Here is a 9,674-nt window from a genome sequence, read left to right as displayed (position 1 = left end):
CATCTAGGTCAAATTCACGAATCTTTTGATGTTGTTTTGGAATTCGCTCAAATGCATCTCAACTCCCAGTTGTAATATCTCATCTAGGTCAAATTCACGAATGATGTTGTTTTGGAATTCGCTCAAATGCATCTCAACTCCCATTAGGAAATTCATATGCCATAAGCCCAATTATAAAGAAATAATAAAATTGGGGATAAGTCATTCATGTGTTATGGTCGTTTTGTTTTTTTTTCCTTATAATAAATATGTGATTTTTTTTAACATAATTGTGTTATTGAAAGGTAAGTTTTTAATCAAAACTTTATTGGGGAAGAGTTTTTTTACTATAAAAATATTTTTGAATTTTTTTAACATAATTGTGTTATTGAAAGGTAAGTTTTTAATCAAAACTTTATTGGGGAAGAGTTAATTTACTATGAAAACATCATTTTTGAAGAGAAATATTTTAAACATCGCCTTTTTTGATGGGAAGTATAAAAGTCCAAAACATCAAAAAAAAAAAAAAAATTGCTCGAGGGATAAAGAAGAATCCAAATTCTAACCTTGCTCTAAAAAAATTTGCATAATAAAAATATAATCCATTCTAGAGACCTCATATCTCTTTTCACTCCAAAAATATTAAGAGATATGTTCCCTTTCCACTCTGGCAGACTGAAATTGCATAATAGAAATATAATCCATTCTAGAGACCTCATATCTCTTTTCACTCCAAAAATATTAAGAGATATGTTCCCTTTCCACTCTTGGCAGACTGAAATTGGTAGAAAAAAATTGACATGAATACACAATATTTTTAATTCAATGAAGTTCAGCAAAAATCTATTTATTTAGGCTACCAATAGGTTGTTGACAACGACGGAGGGAAGGGGAGAGGACTACTGTGGAGATGAAGAAGAAGCCACTCGAGGGTCGAGTGGCGGTCGTGACCGGCGCCTCTCGCGGCCTGGGTGCCGAGATTGCCCTTCACCTGGCTGCCGACGGCGCCAATGTTGTGGTCAAATACCTGAACAACGCAGACAAAGCAGAACAGATAGCCTCTGCTATCAATTCATCCCGTGGTCACATGGCGGCCATTGCCGTGAGAGCCGATGTTTCAAGCTCTGGGGATGTGGCCCGGCTATTCGACAAGGCGGAGGAAATTTTCGGAGTAGTTCACATAGTAGTCAATAATGCAGGGATCATTGACTCCACCTGCGCAACGATAGCGGAGACCAGCCCGGAGGCGTGGGATGCCACTTTCAGCGCCAATTGCAGAGCCCCTTTTCTCACCTGCAAAGGGGCCGCCAGGAGGCTTCTCCCTCACGGCGGCGGGCGGATCATCAACATCTCGGGCACTCTGGTGGCCACGCCCAGGCCAGGCTTCGGGGCTTACACGGCGAGCAAAGCGGCAATGGAGACCATGACTCAGATCCTGGCGAGGGAGCTTGAGGGCACGGGAGTCACGGCTAACTGCGTAGCCCCTGGTCCTATTGCTACCGACATGTTCTTCGCCGTTAGGGATGAGGAGTCCGTTAAGCGCATTGCCATGGCCCCTCCTCTGGAACGGCTGGGCGATTGCAAGGACATTGCTCGCGTGGTTGCTTTCTTGGCTCGCCCTGAGAGTGAGTCCATCAATGGCCAAATCCTTCGCGTTAATGGAGGTCTGGCCTGAGTTTCATTTCCTTTCTTGCTATTAAAACACGAAATTTCTCAGCTTTGTTTTGTTTTTCTATGTGCTTGTTCTGTTAATTGTTTAAAGCCCTAAGGGTACATGTAAAAGGCCACCTAATGGTAAATTCTTTGTGTTGCGAAGTTGTATAGATCCTGAATAGGTCCATGACCATATGTCAAACTTAATCTACTCCTCCACTTCGTTACACATTACAAGAAATTTAGTGTTTTTCTTTGTGTTTAGAAGTTGTATAGATGCTCAATATGTCATGACCATATGACCATATGTCAAGCTTATTCTACTCCACTTCGATACATACTACTAAAATACTTCTTATGTCATGCTTGAAAACTTAAAAACAAATATAAACAATGATCCACCTTCCTCAATGTTGTGAAGGTTAGATTGAACCCTAGTAATCTTTAGTATTGGTTTTCTTGAAAGGAAATGCCCTTTATTCTTAATTTCGGCACACATAGCTGGGCTCACAAATCTTCTAAATGTTTTCATTTAAATATTTGTTTAAAACTTTTCATTAAAATATTTATGTGGTTAGATTTTGGTTTTTTTGGGAAATTTTACCAAAATATTTATGAGTTGAAGTTTTAAATTATTATTAGGATTTAATTTACCAAAATGTTCATCAAGTTGAAGTTTCAAATCATTAATTGGATTCATTTTAAAGATAAGATAAGATAATTATATTTATATCTAATTAATGACTATAAAGTAGGTCAAAGGGGCTCTTAGTATAATGATGTCATAAAATGCGGGAGAACCAAATGGTCTCTATAAAAAAATACAATGCATAAATATAAAAGGTACAATGCATAAACATAAAAGATACAATGTATGGAATGCCCAAGCGAAGAGGATCAAACCTATCTCTCCTAACATCCGAGACTCACTGAAGAGCACTGAAAAAAATTCCACGAAGTTCGCTGGCTTGATGAAGGGTCAATGGGAGGTACAGACTGTCCACTAACTCGTTGTCTGGGGCAGTTTGTGCACTGTTGAGGTCTGGAGGACCTAGTCCGTCTCCCAGGGACGAATCTGAGACGGTTTAGCTGTTGGGGTCTCGTGTGATAGGGTGAGGTCCCACGGATCCTCACTGGTCTAGAGTCCAGATATGAAACAATATCAATCATTCTCTTTGTGACCCTATCTGAAGGTAGTACCCTGAAAAATGTCGTGATCCTCTATGTGGGATTTGGTCTGATGAGAGGTTGAAAAATTTATTACAATGTTCATATTTTCATAAAAGTTGAGGTTTCAAATTCTTAAATAAAATCACATTGAAAATAAATCTACTTAAAAAAATATCAATTTCTCTGGAAAAAAAATTAAAAAATATCAATTTCTCTTTAAAAAATAAAAAAATAAAAATAAAATAATAAACATTATAGTAAATTCTCCCCGTTATAAAAAAAAAAAACAAACAAAACAAACAACTTCTCACTAAAATCTTAAATTAGGCCCATATTAATCAACTATACAATTGATACAAATTAATAAATCATAAAAAGTAATAATCAGACTTATATTAATCAACTATGCCATTGAATACAAATTAAGAACACACAAAGTGATGACCCCTGTATATTTCAAATTATATAAAATGGTGACTCTTCTATAATGGAAGGGAATATAGTAAAGTGCGTGTAATAGTACAACATTACAACAATGAATGGAATGGATCTTATAAGAGAAAAGTGACCCTATACATTACAAATTATATAAAATGGTCACTCCTTTATAATGCAAGGAAAGGGAGTACAACGCAATGCGTATGAGTAAGGGAAAGTTAAATTTAAATTTATTATGGAAAATTCTAAAACACATTTTATTAGTAAAACAAAATTTTAAATGTTTTTAGTATCTTATATTGTGAGTATATTTTATTTAAATTTAAATTTGAAAAATAGATAAATATATAAATATTATTAATTATGAGATTTTTTTTCTAAAATCACAGTGTTTAGTTTGATGATTTATGTAAGTTATCTTATTACATATTTAAAATTAAACTCAAGAATATATATTTTTGCATGATTTGATAAAACTTTTTACAACTAAATTCAAAAATCATCTTGTCAAAAGTCCATTACAAAATTACAAATATATCAATTAAGTTTTTGAATAAGGCCGTGAAAAAGATTATTTAAGAAAAGGGTAGGATTTGTTTTTAAAAATTCTTCAACAAAATTGCAAATATATCAATTAAGTTTTTGAATAAGGCCGTGAAAAAGATTATTTAAGAAAAGGGTAGGATTTGTTTTTAAAAATTCTTTGCAAATATATCAATTAAGTTTTTGAATAAGGCCGTGAAAAAGATTATTTAAGAAAAGGGTAGGATTTGTTTTTAAAAATTCTTTGGATTTGAAGGATTCAAGGGTAATGTTGTTTTGGGCTTTTGTAATTTTAGGAAAAAAGTTTTAGTGAAAAAAGTCTCTTTATCTATTAGGATTTGCAAAATAATGGTAGTAAATGTGTTTATTATGAAATTTTGGGTTCAACCCAAAACATCAAATCAAGTTTTTCAATGCTCACTTTCCTTTAAATTTCATATATAAGTCTTCTTATTATATGCTCATATTTGAATGTTTTTTATAATATAATTTTTTCATGACCTAACCTTTTCAATAAATCATGGGTTTGAATTTCAATAATCATATATTGTTAAAGTAATGTTGAGATTGCAAACTTTCTAAGAGGCAGGCAAGGTTGACAAATTGTTATGCTCAATGTGTTCCATGTATTGATGTTTAATACTAGACATATCTTCGACTATTTTTTTGTTTTAATAATGCAATGAACATAATTAATAGGATAAGCTAGCAAGCTCACCATTGATCTCACCTTTAACATGAAAGATATGTAGAAGTGTCTGTTACTTCTTGTAGATTAGATGATTTCGCCATTCATGGAAAAGGTGCATAGGGGCGTCCTTTACTCATGGAAAAATATACTTGGCCATAGAGTAAAACAACATTGTTATAAATCCTTTTTTAAGGAGACTAAGAGGATTGAGTGTCCTATTTTGTAAGGATTTATTGTATAATTGTTGACATTGTTGAGCTTCAAGGAGGAGACCTTTCGGAGTACATGAGTTCTCAAATGGATTCCTTATTCTTAGAAGCATGGATTAAGCGAATAGAAAGGATATTGTTGGGAACCATTTATAAAAGTTATTGTAAAGGGCTATTTCCAAATTATATGTATTGAGGATAATAACTGCAATACCCTCATTGTTTAGTTCAATTAGTTTGAACCATTTTCCCAAGGCATGTTACCGACGGGGAGCCCATGTGTCACATGTTAAAACCCAGTCATCTCCCTCGAGGTTACCAACCACTATTATGGTTGACAATTGAGTTGCTTTCCATCTAGATACTTTGGGGAATAGTGGGGATGCCACAAGGTTTTCCTTGTAAAAAAAGAGGAAAACAAAAAGGCTTTTAATAAGTGATTGGAGCTAAGGATTTGATGTAAACACCAAAATTGTTAATAGGAAAGACTCTTGAATGTGCCTTTTTATAGAGACTTTCATATCACCAAAAAGATAACTTTATATGCTTAACAAGTCCAAGTTCCTAGGAGTCAAATGTTGTGTATATAATCCAATCCATTTAAGTCTCTAATGATTTGTCACAAAAAAAATATCCAAGATCTCTAAGATGTCCTCTACAATTTGATGTCTTGAAATTTGCAAAGTATTCAACAATCCTTTCACACCTATAAGTCATCTTTATGCTCATGTCTCTCACTTATATTTTCTAGAGTGTCATGCAATATTTCACCTTCTTTTATCTTTATACTTGAGTTAATCATCTTAAACTTGAACTAAGAAGTCTTCATTTTGTTGCACTCCTCCATTCACACCCATGTTCTTGCCCACATCTAGTTCAATCTTATATCTAGATTAATCATTCGTTTTGTAGTTTAATTGCCCCTTTATCTCATTTTATCTCACCAACATGTTCTTAGACTTCCATATTCAATCCTAGGTGCTTTCAAATTTGCAAGTTTGGCTCTATCTCTTCATTCCATTCATCATTCTTGTTTGGGCTTCCTTGTGCCTCCTTTATCAAATCTAAAGTCTTATTTAGAGTGTGACTTATCATAAAATGTATCCAACATTTATTCCATCTCCTAAGGTGATGTCCTAGATGTGAAAGTCCATCTCTATATATATGTAAAAATGATTCTACCAATGGTGTGGGTTGGATCCTTCGTAAGGTTTTACCAACTTTTCCAATGGAGTCTTAGTTTTCTTGATCCTTCCTCCCTCTTCTTCCCATTCATCAAGCAAGAGTTCTCTTTTTGTTAAGGATACAAATACAAAACATTTCATCTACTTGTTCTTTTTTGGGATTCCTCTCCTTCTCACTTTGCTTTCTTTATATGTCCTTGCTAGTCATGAGATGGATGAACCATACTTGGCCTTTCCTAATATTTAACCTTTTGCTTTGACCCATGTCTTAGGAAAATTGTTGCCAAAAATGTTTCAAAGTAAAAAATTGAATCAAAAGATTCAACATTTATTTATAAATTGAAGTTAATGAATAGCTTGGTTGGCAAAGGAATTAGATGCAATTAGGCACTAGTGAGTCTTCCATTGATGTCGAGAGTTGTCTAAGTAGTGTGAGTGGAAAATTTGTAAATGTATATGAAGTTTTCAAAAATTAGGATACTATTAATGGTCTAGTCTTTAAGTCCAATGAGGGAAAACATGCTATTGATAGGATGCCTTTTATGCTTTAATGATAAAACTAAAAATCTAATGTATATGTTGGCCCCTATTAATGAGGAATATTTTGGAGTATGCAAGGCAAGCATGGTTAAAGGGTTTGAGTTCTTAATGGAGGACCACACTTAGTGATTGGCCCCACTACTTATAGGGAGGAAGCTTGTGGATGCAAGTGTAATGGCCCTTGGCCTAATGATATTGTTGTTATTTTCTATTATATGTATTGAGGATAACAAAATATTGATCAGAAAGGAAAAATACAAAGAAATAATATCAGTCACAATGGTGATGGGCTTTGATAGGGTTTTGAGGGTTTGAAGTTTTTGCATGGTATTGCCAAGTAGTACTTGGTGTTATTATTGCCATATTTCACATATTGTACATCTCTCTTACATCTAGTACATTCTAGGAACATTGAGCCTTTCTTATTGAAGAGGTAAGGGTGTCATAGTGGCCAACATTCCCATCACTAAGCATTCTACTATTGTTGTTGTGGGAATAGTGATTCCCAAGAAGGATCAGAAGATGGTATTGGAAGTGTTTCATAAGGTAATATGTAGATGCTTGTTAGGATTCGACTGTGTATGTCCATGTTGGATACTATATTGGCCATTTTCATTCAAAATATAATTTAAGCCTAGGTGCATGGAAAACCAACCAAGGGCTTGTTCATGTTCAATTTTAGAGATCCTAGTAACTACATCACCATCATGCAACGTGGTCATTAGTTATGTAGGAACAACTTAGTAGCCTCCACTCATTGTAGCAAGGATTTTTTGTTGTTGAGGGGTTTTCCTTGTCTAGGTTAAATTTTCAAATGTCCTACTTTGTATTGGTAGTTTTTAGAACGTTTGACCTAACCTATAGGCAAACTCACCCCAACCTTGAGAGAAACTTCAAATTACTTCCCAATAAGAGGGTTTACATTCAAAATGCCTTGCAAGTTGACCTTAATGAATAGATTGATATGTAGATTGGCAGTAGGATTATCTACTAGATGGTAAGGTACATATCAATGTGTTGACTTTATGCTTAGGTACCAAAACCTAAATTATTGAATCAAGGATTTTCCTATGATGGTCATAGTGCTAGTAGCCACACTAAGAACCTAACTCCCTCAAGATAATTTGGCTTCTTAGACTCTCACATATAGCTAAGATAGTTATACTATAGTGATGATAAACGGAGGCAATGTGGAAAATCAATCTCAACTTGCTTTGTAGCCTATAACATCAACCTCTGAACCTAAAATCTCATTCAGAGTCAGTAAGCAATCATTGTGTCCAAAAGCACGTAAGCGTTCCTTAGAGCTTTCAACTTGAGATGGTGTTCTTAGACATGCATTGTCATTGACACCTTCATGAAATGTGAATAACAAAGATTAAACACAGAGGATGAGGGTCATTTATGAAAACCTATATTTCTATAACAACTTTTCCCTCCTATACTCACAAATAGCTCAAATCCTTTTGAAATTTTAGAGCATGAGAGTGGAATGAAGATTAATGACAAAGATGTTAATAAAGAAGGTACTCTCATCTCCCTGATGGTAACAAAGAAGGCATCCCACTGTCACCTGAATAATTAATTTTTCTCATGTAATGTAAGGTGTCTATTTCAACCCAACCATAAAACATCATCATAAGACTTTCATTTGTTCAAAAATTTAGAAATTGTTTATTTGCAAGAAGCTTAGATTACCAATTTTATAGTCAAAATAAAGCTCAATTTGTATGGCTGATTTTATCTCATATTTGTCTAATTGTGCATAAGGTAAGGAGAGGGGTTTTTTGCTTCAATTATCATTTATCCATGCTAAGTGTGTCATTGATTGGGCAGTTTATCAACTTGAAGACTCCTATGAGTCAAAATGAGCCTTGATGGTCACAATCTTGGCGTGGCTAATATATATGCTTCTAATACTTCCTTAGGATGAGCAACTATGTGTTGATGGCATGATGATGGATGTTCAAGGGATTACTTGAATTTAATTTGCTTAGTTGTGATAGATTTAATATAGTGGAGGCATAGGATGAGGAGGAGGGTTTGCTTCCTCATCCTTTGAGTGTGAAGCCTAATTCTCACTATGGTCTAGTTTTAGTGTATATGATCCTAATGGCTACAAGAATGAATTGTCAAATGTTTAGTTCATTTAGTCCCACTTTAGGAGTGAGGAAGATAGAGTTGTTAGGAGACTATATGAAGTTATGCTTATAGACAAAAAATTCCTCACCTTCAATGATAAAGGTTTCAAACTTGTCTACAATAGGCTAAGGGCACTTTGTTAATTCAAATGTACATTTTATTTGATATTGTTTGGAGGCTTTGAAAATTGTGCATACCTAGATTCATTTACTTGTTAAATGTGGCACACCTAAGTGCCTTTAGCGAACTTCGCAACAACAAAACTATTTGGAACTTGGTCCTTATTTTACATTGAGAATCTAGGTGGATTCATTGGTGGAATGAGGTCATGGCTAATTGTTCCCATTAGGGGGTGATGAGAAAGAGTTGCCACAAAGTAATGTGTAATTTGTAGAATATATATATATATATATATATATATATATATATATATATATATATATATATATATATATAAGCTAAGCAACTAAACTAAGGCATACCTTAAAATATGACAAGGCTAGAGAAGCTAAAGGGTCTTTGATTCACATAGACTACATTGGATCAAAATTAGGCATAGACCCACCAACGCATTCTTTTGGACCATAGCTAACAAATAATACATCATTACAATTAAAGTTAATGGTGGGCATAAAATAAGTTTCATGTGGGACATTTGCTACAATCATTGATTATTCACCTTGCTGCATTTAGGGCTTGGGTATTTTGGTTGTCACATGCCATAGGTCTGAACAAAAAACTTACAAATGAACTATAAATGAATCCCGTGTTATGGCAATATTGTTGTAAAAATTAGTGAATGATCCTTACTATAAAGTCGAAAAATTAGTCAAGCCCACCATTACAACTTTACTTACTCACATTACAAACATATCTCATCTATTTCAACATGCAATGATTGATGTTCTTGGCTCTATAAACTGCTTTGTGCATTTAGATGGAATTCATAATGCCTCTTTATCAACCCACATGACCAACAACCATCCATATTTGTAGCCACTCTCCTAATGCATGTGGGAAGATAGATGGGATAGGAAGTTACTTGAAATCACTGGATAATAGATTCAAAAATGTTAGTGCATGACATGTTAGCTTGTTACCTATCAATGGATATAACACAAAGGG

At 34.2% G+C, this 9,674-nt stretch overlaps 1 pseudogene; it reads left to right on the top strand.

The window, feature by feature from the left end:
- Positions 1-823: 823 nt before the first annotated feature.
- On the top strand, positions 824-1,843 carry LOC149183486 (short-chain type dehydrogenase/reductase pseudogene; annotated as a pseudogene).
- Positions 1,844-9,674: the final 7,831 nt, after the last annotated feature.

This window comes from Pinus tabuliformis, chromosome 3_2 (assembly GCF_031772625.1).
Source record: "Pinus tabuliformis cultivar Carrire ecotype Pingquan chromosome 3_2, CPIR1, whole genome shotgun sequence".
Lineage (NCBI taxonomy): Eukaryota > Viridiplantae > Streptophyta > Pinopsida > Pinales > Pinaceae > Pinus > Pinus tabuliformis.
Note: the sequence above shows the minus strand (reverse complement) of the source record. Positions and strands in the feature narration are given on the sequence as shown.